We start from the raw sequence: 13,434 nt of genomic DNA on the forward strand, positions 1-13,434 counted from the left end.
TACCATAGATGATGCCCAACCTATGTATTCTTAGTTTTGTTCACCACAGTCTTTTGCTCAGGTGAGAGGTTTGCAGAATCAAAATCCTTGTGTCACATTTTTTTGCTAAGAACTCTTCGCTTCCACCTGCTTACTAATACTTAATAGCAACTCTGCAATGTTAGGCCAGATGGAGTGGGGGGAAAGAGAGTGGCGGGAAGATAGTGGTATATCTAGGGTGAGAATTCAGGACTGGATTCAAAGGTTGGGAAGTGAACACACCAGAGGTGAACCCACTGACAAAAGCCTACTGTCCTGCTCCTCCACCATTGCATTAACTTTTTAAGATTTGGGGTGAGGAGTTGAAATCTAAAGAATTGCAAGTCTGGTCCATATATAATGCCTAAAAAGCCTTCCCAAAGCCTGTCCAGGAAGGCAATGATTTAGTGATGGGGACAGTGATTTAGCAAGGCCAAGAGACCTTCAGTCCGAAAAAGGCCCCCAAGCCCTGACCTAGATGTTGCTGAGCCAGACCTACAGCTTCTGTTTTGTAGGGGTCAGCTTTGCACTGAGCATAACAACTAGTTTAGTCCTGTGCTGATTTGCGATGGCAAACATAAAGAGAGAGGAAATGTAGGCTTTCATTGCGGATTATAGTTATTTAACAAATTATGCACACACAGAAGATAACAATCTAAAACGAGGAACCGGAGAAGCAGCACATTGCAAAAACTAGAAGACAAGAAAGCAAGAGGAGGGATTTCATTTCCGACCTAAAGTCACGATTTGCAAATCTGCATACGTGGGAGATAGGCAGAACATTAATATTATCAGTACAACCCCAACGAGAACTTTCATGCAAAAATAATTGTTTCTGTTCCACTCTCACCTATCCAGTTTGCCCTGTTTGGTTTATAGTCATACTGCAGTTGTTCATGAGGTCAATAAGGAGTAATTTATATAACAGGAAAAAATGGATAGAATTCCTCTTCCCTCCCTCCCCGCACTGAGCTGAACACAGACTATGAGAGAACTGACAAAGTCCACCGGGAAATATTTTCCCTTATACAAGATTCAGCAACAACCCATAACATCTGGAAGCTTAAAGACATCAAACAAGACATTAAAATCAAAGTAACACACCATGTTTGAACTCTCTCTGCTTCTGAAATTCTATATGCTCAGGAAACCCATCAAAAGGAGAGACAGAAGCCTCATTCCCAGCAAGGTTGTAAACATGTCCCTGGGTTGTATTACCTTAGACTGCATGCATGAGGTCCTGTGACTGAGGTCTACACTGAAAACAAAAAAAATTCCTATACACAGAAGCAGAGCATGCCAGGGAGCAAGGTGGCTACAACTCCACAAGATCTACACCTCTCTTCCTCATCCTGGTGCCCTCCAGATGCCCTGTGCTGCAGCTCCCATAATCTCTGACTGTGCTAGCTGGGGCTGATGGACATTGCAGTTGAAAACATTTGAAGGTCACCAAGCTAGGGAAGGGTGGTCCAGAGAGAGTTCCTTTAGCAGTGGTCACACAAATATGTCCTTCAAAGAGGCTAGGAGAGCTCAATCTCTCAACGAGGCAGTAATCTTGTCTGTCACACCCAACTGATCAGCCCCTCACAACTCAATGTTAGAAGCAAGGCTCAAATAAATAAGTAGTAGGCTGAATATCTACATCCAGGTGGTTTGGGATCTACTGAGGGATATCTGGATGATTAGTAGTAGATCAGATCCTGATGTTGATCTTTCTTTCCCCCCTTATTTCTGAGGTAGGTCTTCCCTCACCCCTCCTTTGCTGGCAGAGAGAGGGCACCATTTTGTGGTCCACCTCAGGTGTCAAAATGTACTGGTATTTAGCTGGCCCTGCAACCATACATAGGATCATGCTTCATGTCTCCAAAAAGTCAGGTATGTTGCGGCACCATGCTAATTACAGCCTCAGCTACCCATTATTTCAACTTTTACCAGTTCTGGCCCCAAGGCAAGAGTGACAGCAAGCTTAGCCAATTAAGACACCAGCTTTGGGGTTGCAAAACTAACAAGAACATGACTAACATAGAGGAGAATCATTCTCCCACATCCCACCCCCTCACTGCTCTCATTGCCCTGCAAGCCTGAAGATGGCATCTCATTGGCTGTCTTCACTGCAACTCTCACCATAGGGTCTCACCACTGGGGCTGAGCAGGGCCTGCAGGGCTGCATGGGGTCCTGACATTGCACCCTGACCCCAGTTCACTCTTAGCAGCATTTCCAAGCCCCTCACGACTTTCCCCACAAGGCATGTCCATGTCCCCTTGTCCAGCCATGGAGGTAAGAATACACTTGAGCCTGTAATGGCTCAGCAAAACCACTAGGGTGAGAGGAATCACCCAGAGGAATTTCACCAGCCTTATTGAAACACTACTGATAATGGAAATGGTTTACTGAATATTTACAAACAAATTGTAAACAGACATTGGCAGGATTATTGTAATAACCCGCAGTTTTATAAGAGAATATATTTAAAGTAGATGAATAAAAGAATAAGTTAAGTTAATTTAGAATATGCAGGAAATGTAAAAAATAAATTGAAGGAACCGCAGAAAGAGGAGGAAGGAAGACAAGTTTTGAAATGTTAGAATGATTGTAAAACTATTGAAATGTATGCAACTGAAAATCATAAACAAAATAATAATAATAATAATAATAATAATAATAATAATAATAATAATAAAATGCTACTGATAATTCCTCAGATCTTATACCTCAGAAAGAACCTTCCAGTTCACTGGCATTGTCCCTTGATATGAATTGTGTGACAACTCAGTTACAGGCAGCCCATTTTCAGAGAAGGGGATTGTGGCATTCGTACGGAGCCCCTGGTCGTCTCACGGACTATTGACCCATACACCACTAATCCGCTGCCACCAACCAGGTCCTCCCCGGTAAATCACTTAGTCTCAGTCAGGTTCTTAAGTTAACAAAGAAGAGTGTAGTTTATTGCAAATACAAATAAACTTTAACTGCATTCAAAACGTTGTTACTCTTTACCTTTTCAGTCTTATTTTATCCTGTCTCTAACTCTTCTACCTCCCCTCACACAAGAACCCACTGCACTAACTGTCTCTCTATTTCCAACTGTCTTCCAACTGCTTTCACAACTGCCTTTCCCAACCAACCAACCAACCAACCAACTAAAACCAACAAACTACCCACTAACTAGCTAACTCAGAAGAAGAAGAAGAGTTTGGATTTGATATCCCGCCTTTCACTCCCTTTAAGGAGTCTCAAAGCGGCTAACATTCTCCTTTCCCTTCCTCCCCCACAACAAACACTCTGTGAGGTGAGTGGGGCTGAGAGACTTCAAAGAAGTGTGACTGGCCCAAGGTCACCCAGCAGCTGCATGTGGAGGAGCGGAGACGCAAACCCGGTTCCCCAGATTACGAGACTACCGCTCTTAACCACTACACCACACTGGCTCTCTCAAACTTAGACTAAGCCCTTTTATAAACAGGTAGGCTCCACCTCTGGTTTTTCTATTGGTCTACCTATTAACCCTTTCTCTCCCCCTGTACAGACATTTTCGAAAGAACTGGCAAACACCACAGGGACGAAGAACTTGCCTCCACCACAACGGTATTCCAAAATCCTGTCCTTTACTGTATCCTAAGGGAGTGAATGGCTGTCATACATTAATGTACACAAAAGTTATGGGGTGCACAAGATCAGAGAGAGAGAAGCAGCTCTAGAGGGATTTTATATTATTTGTTTAGAGCTTGCTGGCAAAAGCTAGAGGGCTTCTTCGGCTAATGTTGCTTTGAAAGTGACATTACTTTGCATCCCGGGCACAAGATGTGTGCTTCTTTGCATATTGCCTTCTCTCCATCTGCAAGCATAATATTACAAAACACCCACAAGTCCTTGGTAGAAAGGAAGCTGACTATTTAAAGCTGCCCAGGGACTTCCACTGCTCAAGGGAGTGTGAAACAGTACATTTCACTCTCCGACCACAATACCCTTTGGCAAACAATGCAAACGGTTTCTAGGGCTTGATGAGAAATGCCCAACATCTTACATGCATTGCAATCCGAACAGCACAGTGTGATTTTCACAGGGACTATATAAAGGCTAAGTACAAGCATGCCTAACATTTTCCACATGGCCAACAGGCCACAGAAAAGGAAACTTGGAATATCCAGTATTTTTCTGCACGCTGTCCTGTGTGGCAGATATAAAGGCTGACTTATGTATTTTGACTCCTTCAAAAATAATGTAGCATAATTCCAAGCACATATAATCATAGAATTGTTGAGTTGCAAGGCACCCTAAGGATCATCTTGCCAACCCCCTGCAATTCAGGGTCTGCACCTGTCCTATATGGGGATCAAACCTGCCACCTTGGTGTTATCAGCACCATGCTCTAAGTGAAGGCCTCGTAACTCCTAACCCCATGCTCTCCACAAGCACATTGCCCAACCCCCCTCTTTCGTCCCTGTCTGCCATAGGTCTCATACACCTCTCTCACCACACAGTTGTCCTAATTCTCAACTCCACTCTAATGGCAAGTCCTACAATGACCCCCTCATGTTGCTTTCATCTCCCTGCTCTTTGTCTTCTCTCTCGCATGCCTCTAGGGGCAGACTTTGGTCTTTCAAATCTCAGTGGCACCCTGTGCAAGGCCAAAATTTGGTGCCCCCAACTTGTCATCTTCTGTTCTGCTCAAGTCACTATATCATTGCTTTGATGAAGTCCTGTGACACTCCCTAGGCTTGATGCCCAGTGCAGTGGAACTTCCATGATGACGCCCTGGGCCCCGCAGTTGCCTTAGATAATAAACACATGGACACAAATATATTAGGTCAATGGGATAAAATAGGCCACAACTTTATTGGTTACAGATGTGAGCGGTTTGGCTTAGGCATTGGGTGAAACCAGACTATATCCTGACTCCTACCCGTCTGCAGGGAGTCTCACTAAGGGTAGGGGGAGCCCTATGAAATAAGTCAAATTGGGGCACCCCCAGGGTCCCCGATGGGGTCATGGCACGGCCCTAGTCCATGCCCAGGCTTCAGACAGGATCCACACACCCAGATCCCATTAACAGGATACCCTTATTGAGGAGGGGCAGGCGAAGGCTACAACCTCCCCTCCCATAAACAAACGCTTACCCAATGCCTAAACTTACAAAGTTGTGACAATTGCTACAAGGTAGATGAAAACCTGGGACGCAGGTGGCGCTGTGGGTTAAACCACAGAGGCTAGGACTTGCCGATCAGAAGGTCGGCGGTTCGAATCCCTGCAACGGGGTGAGCTCCCATTGCTCGGTCCCTGTTCCTGCCAACCTAGCAGTTCGAAAGCACATCAAAGTACAAGTAGATAAATAGGTACCGCTCCGGCGGGAAGGTAAATGGCGTTTCCGTGCACTGCTCTGGTTTACCAGAAGTGGCTTAGTCATGCTGGCCACATGACCCGGAAGTTGTACGCCGGCTCCCTCGGCCTCTAAAGCGAGATGAGCGCTGCAACCCCAGTCGGCCACGACTGGACCTAATGGTCAGGGGCCCTTTACCTTAGGCAAAAACCAAATGGCTGGTGCCTATTTACCAAGTGGAAAAATTCCCAACAATATGGCGGCCGACATTAGTCCTTAGCAAGGCCAAAATCACAGGAACACATAAAAAGAGGGAGGGTGGGCTGGGAGATCCGGCGAGGAGGCGAAAGGAGGATGCCCCCCCAGCCACGCCACTGTTTAAACAGCAAGTGGCCACGCCCCCGGCTACACCAATTAGTCAGCCAGGGATGTGACGCAGCCAGGAATTCCTATGACGTGGCTGGCATACCTCTGCCCTCTATCCGAGTCACTGGGAGGTCCCAGATGCCCCGCCGCAACACCGCCCACTGGGGAAGGTGAGTGGGCCTGTCACAATGCCCCGAATCTGTCTCTGATGCCTTCATAGTCTTTGTTTACATGTGCTGGAAATGGAGTGAAACAACACATGTATGGTGGGGATGGATAGAATTGAGTGTGCTAGCTCTGCCCGCTATTCTCCTTACCCTGGGTGGTTATCTGCAGCAGGGAGCCTGCTTCTACTCATGGAGGCTCCCTTCTCAGTGTAGAACCCTAGACATGTGGTTACCATAACAGTCAAGAGAAGAGTGATATTTATGAAAATCTGCCCGGTTACAGTCCTCCTCAGGGTTGCGCAGTACAGTTTGGGTTTCTTGTCTCTTTGGATGATGAAATTGTATTAGGGGAAGCAAGAGTTGTGTTGTCTTTCCCCAGCTTTCAAGTGCCAAGCTCACTATGAATACTTAATAAGTAATCAGTGCAAGTAAAGTGAGCAAGCTGGAGATCCGGGGATAACTTGCTTTTTACTTATTGCATGTGGCTTTGGCAGGCTTAGAGGTTATATTAAACTGCCCCAGTTTTTGCTGGAGAGGATTTCTAATAATAAAAAAGTCAACGCTTTTTAATAAGTTATAAACGCAAGAAGCAATGTTCCAGGAGAGGGGTGTAAGGAGCTTATCCATCTCTCTCCTTTGGTTTGCACAGTTTGCTGAGATGATTCCTCCACTGGGGAAATGGAAGTTGGCAAGTGGACAGCATCCCATCTGATGATTGGTGGAGGATTGAGTCAAATACAAAGGCAAGAGATGGGTGACGGACTGGCTTAGAGAAATCGTGAGGGCATGAGAGGAAGGCCCCTTTCACTCGGATCAATCTTCTACCTGTAGGGGTAAAGAAATCTCTAAGTTTTGGTTTTTCATTTTTGCAACCTTTAATTTGTTTCTCCACATTTCCACATCAGTTTGGGGTGGAGGGAGGAATTACATCTGCATGAAAATTCATCATCCTCATATTCATTGTATGTGATTTTGCCTAATATGCACATCTTGCAAAGGACTTTCCCTAATATAATGCATGTCAATGTCTGTTTGTTTTAACCGATATATACATTTTTATGCACCTTAAGCCTAGTATGTGCCTTTTTTATTTTACATATTGCTTGGCTGGAAAATTGTATTGCGAAATTTGAAGAAATGTGCATTTTGATGGATAGCTGTCCTTTGTGTACGTATTGTTTCAGAAAGTGCTATTTAAGTATATTTGACTTTAAATGTGACTGTTCCTAACTCCTCAATATCTACCCGGAGGTCCTCCAGTGGATTTTGTTAAGGATGAATTTAATTCAGTGCCTGCCCTTTCCATCCTTCCATGAAAAAACCACCCAAGCAAATTATGTTTGCCAATTGGTTTCATACCTTCTGCCAAAAAGCACTTCAGCAGTCATTCAGGGATCTATGCCAGGTGCTTTTTCTTAGCTTTGCTTGTCCACCTTAGTGAATTCATCCATAGCAAATGAACAGCAATTGATGGAAAGATCAATTGGAGTAGGAGGGATACTCTTGTTAGAGTAATTCTCTAATGTCACATTGTGCAGTCCTTCAGAATATTGCCTCCATTGTAGAAATGATTCATTCGCATTCAGTACTGGGCCAGCATCTCTTCCACTCACCTTTGCTTCTTCCTGTTTGTTTGTTTTTTAATGCTTGATTCTTTTTATCTTTCACTTTATTCAGCCAATTTCTTTCAATCACTTTTATAACAGCATACAAGCGTGTAAAAAGGAAACGGCAACATAAAATGAATTAAATCATAAACATGAAATCTCACTGACTCAGAAATTCCCACGAAATTATACAGAAGGTGTGAGGGATTTATGCCATTTGGTTATACAACGACCCCAGCAAGGGGAGAATTTATGGCACTACGGATCTTGTAAAAGTTCTGGGCTCAAATTTCCTCTCTGGGAGAAATGAAATCAAGAGGCCCTTGGAAGAGGCAAGGGGTGGATGGAATTGTGTGAGGGCAAACTGCTTCAACAATACCTTTTCCTCATCCCATGTTTCATCACCCAAAATGCTTCCCTCAGCCGTTCTGTAATGGAGCACAGTAACGACATCAGCTTTGCCCTTCACACTGTTGTTCCTGTTGTTCTGTAAAAGTTGGAAAATGATGGTGTGGTGTGGGGAGTCTTTCAGGGTTCTGAAATGTGAGGGAGGTCTCCTTGAGTATAGAAGACTCCCCACTTCACACAAGTCCACTCACCCTCTCTGGTGCGTGCGATTGTGGGCTGGTATTACCTCATGCGCCGTGATCTGACATGGGAAGTCCCAGGGACTGTTTCCCAAGAGGCAAAGAAAGCCTTTGGGCTGAGCTTGCTTTCTGGATAATTGGCTAATCAGCGAATCGCGAACAAGCATGGGCCACCAGGTGTGTGTGTGCTTAGCCCGCTCCTCCAGTATATTACATATACTGTATATATTGTGCACAGGGGAGTGACTAAAAATCAATCCTCCTGTCAGGGAACTACCTCCTCACTCACCCAGTGTAAGATATTCCACCTTCTCCTTCTTTAGCAGAGTTTGTCTTCTCATGCAGTGAAGTAAGCAGCTTGCGTATATCTTTGAAACAAAGCTTTAATAGTAGAAAAATGTAACATGGTTACATACTGACAGAGAGAAATGAAACATCTTGAGGCAGGTGACAGTTAGCCTCTTAACTGACAAGCTGAAGGGAGGGGCCAATTCTAGAGTACAGCATAAAAGCCCCGCCCACTAGAGGTCAGGTATTCTATCACTCAAATTAGACATCAGTGCTTTGCCTACATATATTAAATATGCATAGGCATGTGGCTTGCTCTGCAGCCAATTTTTTTGTTGGATCTCCCACACTCCCACCCTTTATATATTGCATTTGTTGTCAATAAAGTTGCAGCTTGATTTCACCCAAATATTGGTTGTCAAGTCTCTTTTTCTTGGTATTGGGGTGGATCGAAGAGTAGGGGAGGATGCCTGGCCACGCAATTGCCCTCCAACTGTGGAAGGTGGACTGGGGCAGGGGCAGTGCTAGCACTGGTCTCTGCTGTCCCAAATCTGTCCACTTTGTCTTCTTGTTCTCCACCTCAATTTGAAAATGAAAATGAAAATGAAAATGATGAAATCCCTCAGCATTGCAGCTCAAAGTTCTCCTAATGTACACATTTTTGTATGCTATTTCCCCTAGTATGCATGTTTTTGCAAATTAATGTTCATTAATAGAATGCATTTTTGCATGATATTTTCACTAAGATGTGCATTTCAATGCACTCTTTCCCCTAATATAAGCATTTCTGAACACAGGATGTGGCTGGAGAACTGCGCTGCAAATTTGGAGATGTGCGAATTGTGTCTTTCAGTTTGTGTATTGTCTTGTAAAGTTTGAATTAAACAGATTCACCTTTAAATGAGAACTGAACTGAATTTCTCCACCTATCCCTACTGCTGCTCTCCCTTGAATGCTAATGTACATAGAAAAACCAGGAGAAAGTTCATGTTCCCAGGATTCTGTCAACTCTTCTGGACCTCTTCCCAAGTTCCTTTTGACCCTGAGACATGTTCACCATCATCTCATTTTCATACGTAGTAGGGGCATTCACATGTTAAATTCAATGAGAATACAATCTGTAAACTATCTAGTGGAGATGCGCACTCCCAGAGTTATTGAAATGTAACATTCAGTGAGTGAAAACTCTGTGGATGGATCTTCTGGGCTGAATTGGGGGTGCCTATATTCATTTGAAGTGGGTTTTATTTTACTTTTTAAATCCCTGTCATTCCTCACACACCCTTGATCATTAGCACTTCCTTTTTCTTCCCTTGGCTTCTTGCTCTATCATTTACCCACCTGAAAACAACCTACCTGCCAAATAACAATGTGTTTTTAAAAAGAAGACACCTTAGCATGTGTTGGTTGGCTTGCATTATTAAATTTTGCATATGGCAAACAGATGTGACATCTACCCAGGAAGGCTATTTTTTCCCCTTGCAATTAACATCCAACGACTATTTAGCACAAAATATATGTTTGAATACCACAAAATCTCATACAGGTAAACGTTTTATCTGTCAGACAGAGGGAAAGACAGAGAAACCACTCGGGGCTGACTGTTGCAAGGCATGAAATGCAGGGGAAGATCAATTTTGCTCAATAGGAAATACAGAAACTGTACTGTATATTTCAAAACTGTAACCAGGGAGCAGTGGCTCCAAGCCTCCAAACAATGGTAGTTTTTGCAAAGATTTTGAGCTTTGTAATTTAGTGATGAATACGTCAAAGAACAGCTCTTTTAACTTTACTGTGAAACTTCCTCCACGAAGTTCACTCAAATAAAGGCATGGATGGCTTCAGAAAGGAGGCAAGTCTACAGCACCCTCAACTGATACCCACAGGTGTCCTACAAAGGCAGCAGCAGGAGCAGTGGCAAGAGGGAAGATTAACATAAGGTTACCAGACGTCCCTGTTTCCCGGGGTACAGTCCCCGGATTTACAAATCAGCCCCCATACAAAATCCATTGAAGTTGAAAAGTGTCCCCGGATTCATTCAAAAAAATCTGGTAACCTTAGATTAACACCTCTCTCTCTCTCTCTCTCTCTCTCTCTCTCTCTCTCTCTCACACACACACACACACACACACCACAGTATCCCTTAGCTGCCCCACTACGGTGTTTAATTGCATTTTATTCTTGTATTTTAATAATAAGTTGCAAGCTACCTTAGAGATCATTTGATTGAGAGATGTAATTATTTAAAATAAATAAGCATCCCTAGCCATAGGGCTGCCACCTTTCACTTGGCCGATCATCGGCAATTCAGAAACTTTTTGCATCAGTAAGAAAAGAATGAAAACTTCCGGCAGCCATGTATCAAGATAATCTTGTAACTTTAAAAAACCAACCATTTAAATATACAGTTGGAAAACAAGTCACTGGGGCCAACACAGCAATTTCTGAGTAAGCAGACAAAATAATGTCACACATTATATTTCTTCAGTCCACTGTTTTAATACTGTACTAGCTATTCTTTGCTGCTGCTATAATCCTTAAGAGGATCAATAAAAATGCCAAGTCAGGGGTCCAGAGGAGCTGGAGCATAGATTCAGAAAGAGGAATACTAGAGGAATACACAGGCCAACAGGCTGAGGATACTTTGAGTGTAACTGGGCAGCCCTCTCAAAATCAGAATCTGGTTGCAGCCTGCCTACAAGGTCAGGAGGAAACCAATGAGCTGACTGAGTAGAAAGCGCTCTCTCTCTCTCTCTCTCTCTCTCTCTCTGTGTGTGTGTGTGGAGAGAGAGAGTCATGTTGTGACTGTGGAGAATGATGCCACAACTTCACAATTGGAACTACCCCAGATCTCCTCACAGCCTCTGTCCACACAAAAAACAAAAACAAAAAAATGTGTTGTAGTAATGCCTTTACTTACATCACATCCATTGTCATTTAAACAGTTTTCTCATATCCTCCTTTGGTGGGGCTTCACACTGATAACACTGCTTCCTGATGTTGTGTTAGTCTATTGCAGCAAACATCAAAAAACCCCTTAAATGTGATTAAATGCAAAGGTGTGTGTTAAGAGTATAAGATTTTTTGTGTGTTTTTAAGGAACAGGTTTCCTCGCCAACTCCCTCCCCACAATGTTTTAAGGAGAGCACACACATTAGTTGCTTTTAGCAGTAGTAATGACCTGCAATTCATGTTAAAATAACAAAGGTTTTCATCATAAATAACCCATCAATCCCTTGGCAACCGCCCCATGAATTTTTCATGAGCTTGTCCCTTCCATTTTCACTGTTGACTCTAATCTATTTATTCTACAATATCGTTAGCATTTTCTGCCTTTATTTCTCCCCACCCTCCACTGCATCAATGAACATTTTTATGTTCCTAGGTGACACTTAAGTTTCTTTGCCCCACTCCCTCAGCACTGCCACAGCGGCACACTTTTTACCTAGTTAACAAGCACAGCACTCTAAAAATTAAACTTGGCAACACTTCTTGGGGTCCAACAGCTTTCTAAATCACTGCAGACACCTGCCGCAGGGAAAATATTAGAGACTGTTCTCCCTATAATAAAACAGCTTCACAGTGCCACATCATTTAAGGGAACTACTCACCCATTTTCACCCCTTGTACAATTGTGCCAAGAAAACACAGCTTCCTCTGCTAATGGTTCAATAGTGATGCCACATTCGTTTGCTTGATTCCAGCCTCTTGGACCAGCTGTGGGGAAATATTGCTGCAGCAAGGAGGCGGCGACACCTTGGGCAATGGCTGTACTTCAGAAAAGTCAAATTGAATGCCAGAGATGAGAGCTAGAAGGCGAACATCAACCTTGCTAGTTGCTATGCACACGCTTTAAAGCATAAAGTGAAACTGATATGCAACAAAACCTCCAATGAAAAGAATTCCCATTAACTCTAAATCGTGTGTGTATGTATGAACTCCAGAGGCCCAATATTTCCACCCTAATGAATGACTTTACACAGCTAAAGGGATCGATTTGAATCAGGGCTCAGAAATGTATTACCCAGAGAAGTTCATTTGAACCACACTGTTCTTCCTGACAGATGTTACTAAAGTGAGTGGCATGGGATTCAGATATGCAAATGTAGCCCCCATGCAATTCCAGTAATATATGAATCACCCCATAGCCTCCTTGTGGACTGCCCTCTGTGAGGTGGGTGGTCCATGCTACAAGCCATTTGATATATCCCATCTTGCCATGATGACCACATTTTCTGCAGCCACAGCAGTGATGCTCTAAATGTTCCCACGGGAAACATATAAAGTCTGAGGGGTGTGCGTACTTTTCTCAAAATATGGGGCCACCATATGGGTTGGCTGCAGCTCTGGCCAATATCCAATCCAGCATATGTTTCGACACAACCATCTACCCTTTACAACATATGCTTTTGTGGTGGGGCACTGTGGTGAATTGCAGCAGCATAGACCTCATAGCTCCTAGCCCTAATGGTTATATAATACCTCTTATACTGGACGGGGAACATAGGCATCATGGCCAGGAGGCGTTGATGGCCTTGCCCTCCATGATTTTGTCTAATCCACTTTTAAGGACATCTAAGTTGGTGGCCATCGCTACTTCTTGAGGGAGTGAATGCCATCATTTCATGGCCAAATGACAGCTACCACCTACAGAAACATCACCATCACTATTGGTGGAGTTTTCTGTAAGCATTGTGGGACCTTCTATGGTGGACAGGGCCTCCCTGCCAGCAGGACACTTCTTGGTAGGTGGAGAGGCGCCCTATTCAATCCTAGCTCCCTCCAGCTAGCAGTTCTGAAGGGTTGGGATTGCTCCATATATACTGTATCCAGAATCTGAAAGTTGCACCAAATTGTGGCTTTATAAATATGCAAGTTTTTAACACGTGAGTTTAATTGATTAATTAATAAATTACTGAGTTAGAGTCAGGTGATTGATCAACCAACATGATTTAATTATTTGACAACCCCCCAAATTAAATACACTAATTAAACAAAAGAAAAACACAGAGTCAATCCAACCTGCGTGCCTCTCCTGAATAGCAGATGGGCACAATTATTGCTTCTTTGAAGAGGGCTACATCAT

General features: G+C 43.6%; 2 long non-coding RNA genes across 2 annotated transcripts in view; one reads left to right on the top strand and one right to left on the bottom strand.

Moving 5' to 3' along the window:
* Positions 1 to 6,516, bottom strand: part of LOC308476971 — a 32,026-nt gene extending 25,510 nt beyond the window's left edge. The window contains exon 1 of the long non-coding RNA XR_013986297.1: positions 6,017 to 6,516. This is a non-coding gene — a long non-coding RNA (uncharacterized lncRNA). The remainder of the gene's footprint in view (positions 1 to 6,016) is intronic.
* LOC308476960 lies at positions 2,754 to 12,267 on the top strand. Its single transcript, XR_013986277.1, has 3 exons — positions 2,754 to 3,601; positions 6,516 to 6,699; positions 12,053 to 12,267. It is a non-coding gene; the product is annotated as an uncharacterized lncRNA (long non-coding RNA).
* Positions 12,268 to 13,434: the final 1,167 nt, after the last annotated feature.

The sequence above is a fragment of the Podarcis pityusensis genome, assembly GCF_964106645.2.
Source record: "Podarcis pityusensis genome assembly, chromosome: 5".
NCBI lineage: Eukaryota > Metazoa > Chordata > Lepidosauria > Squamata > Lacertidae > Podarcis > Podarcis pityusensis.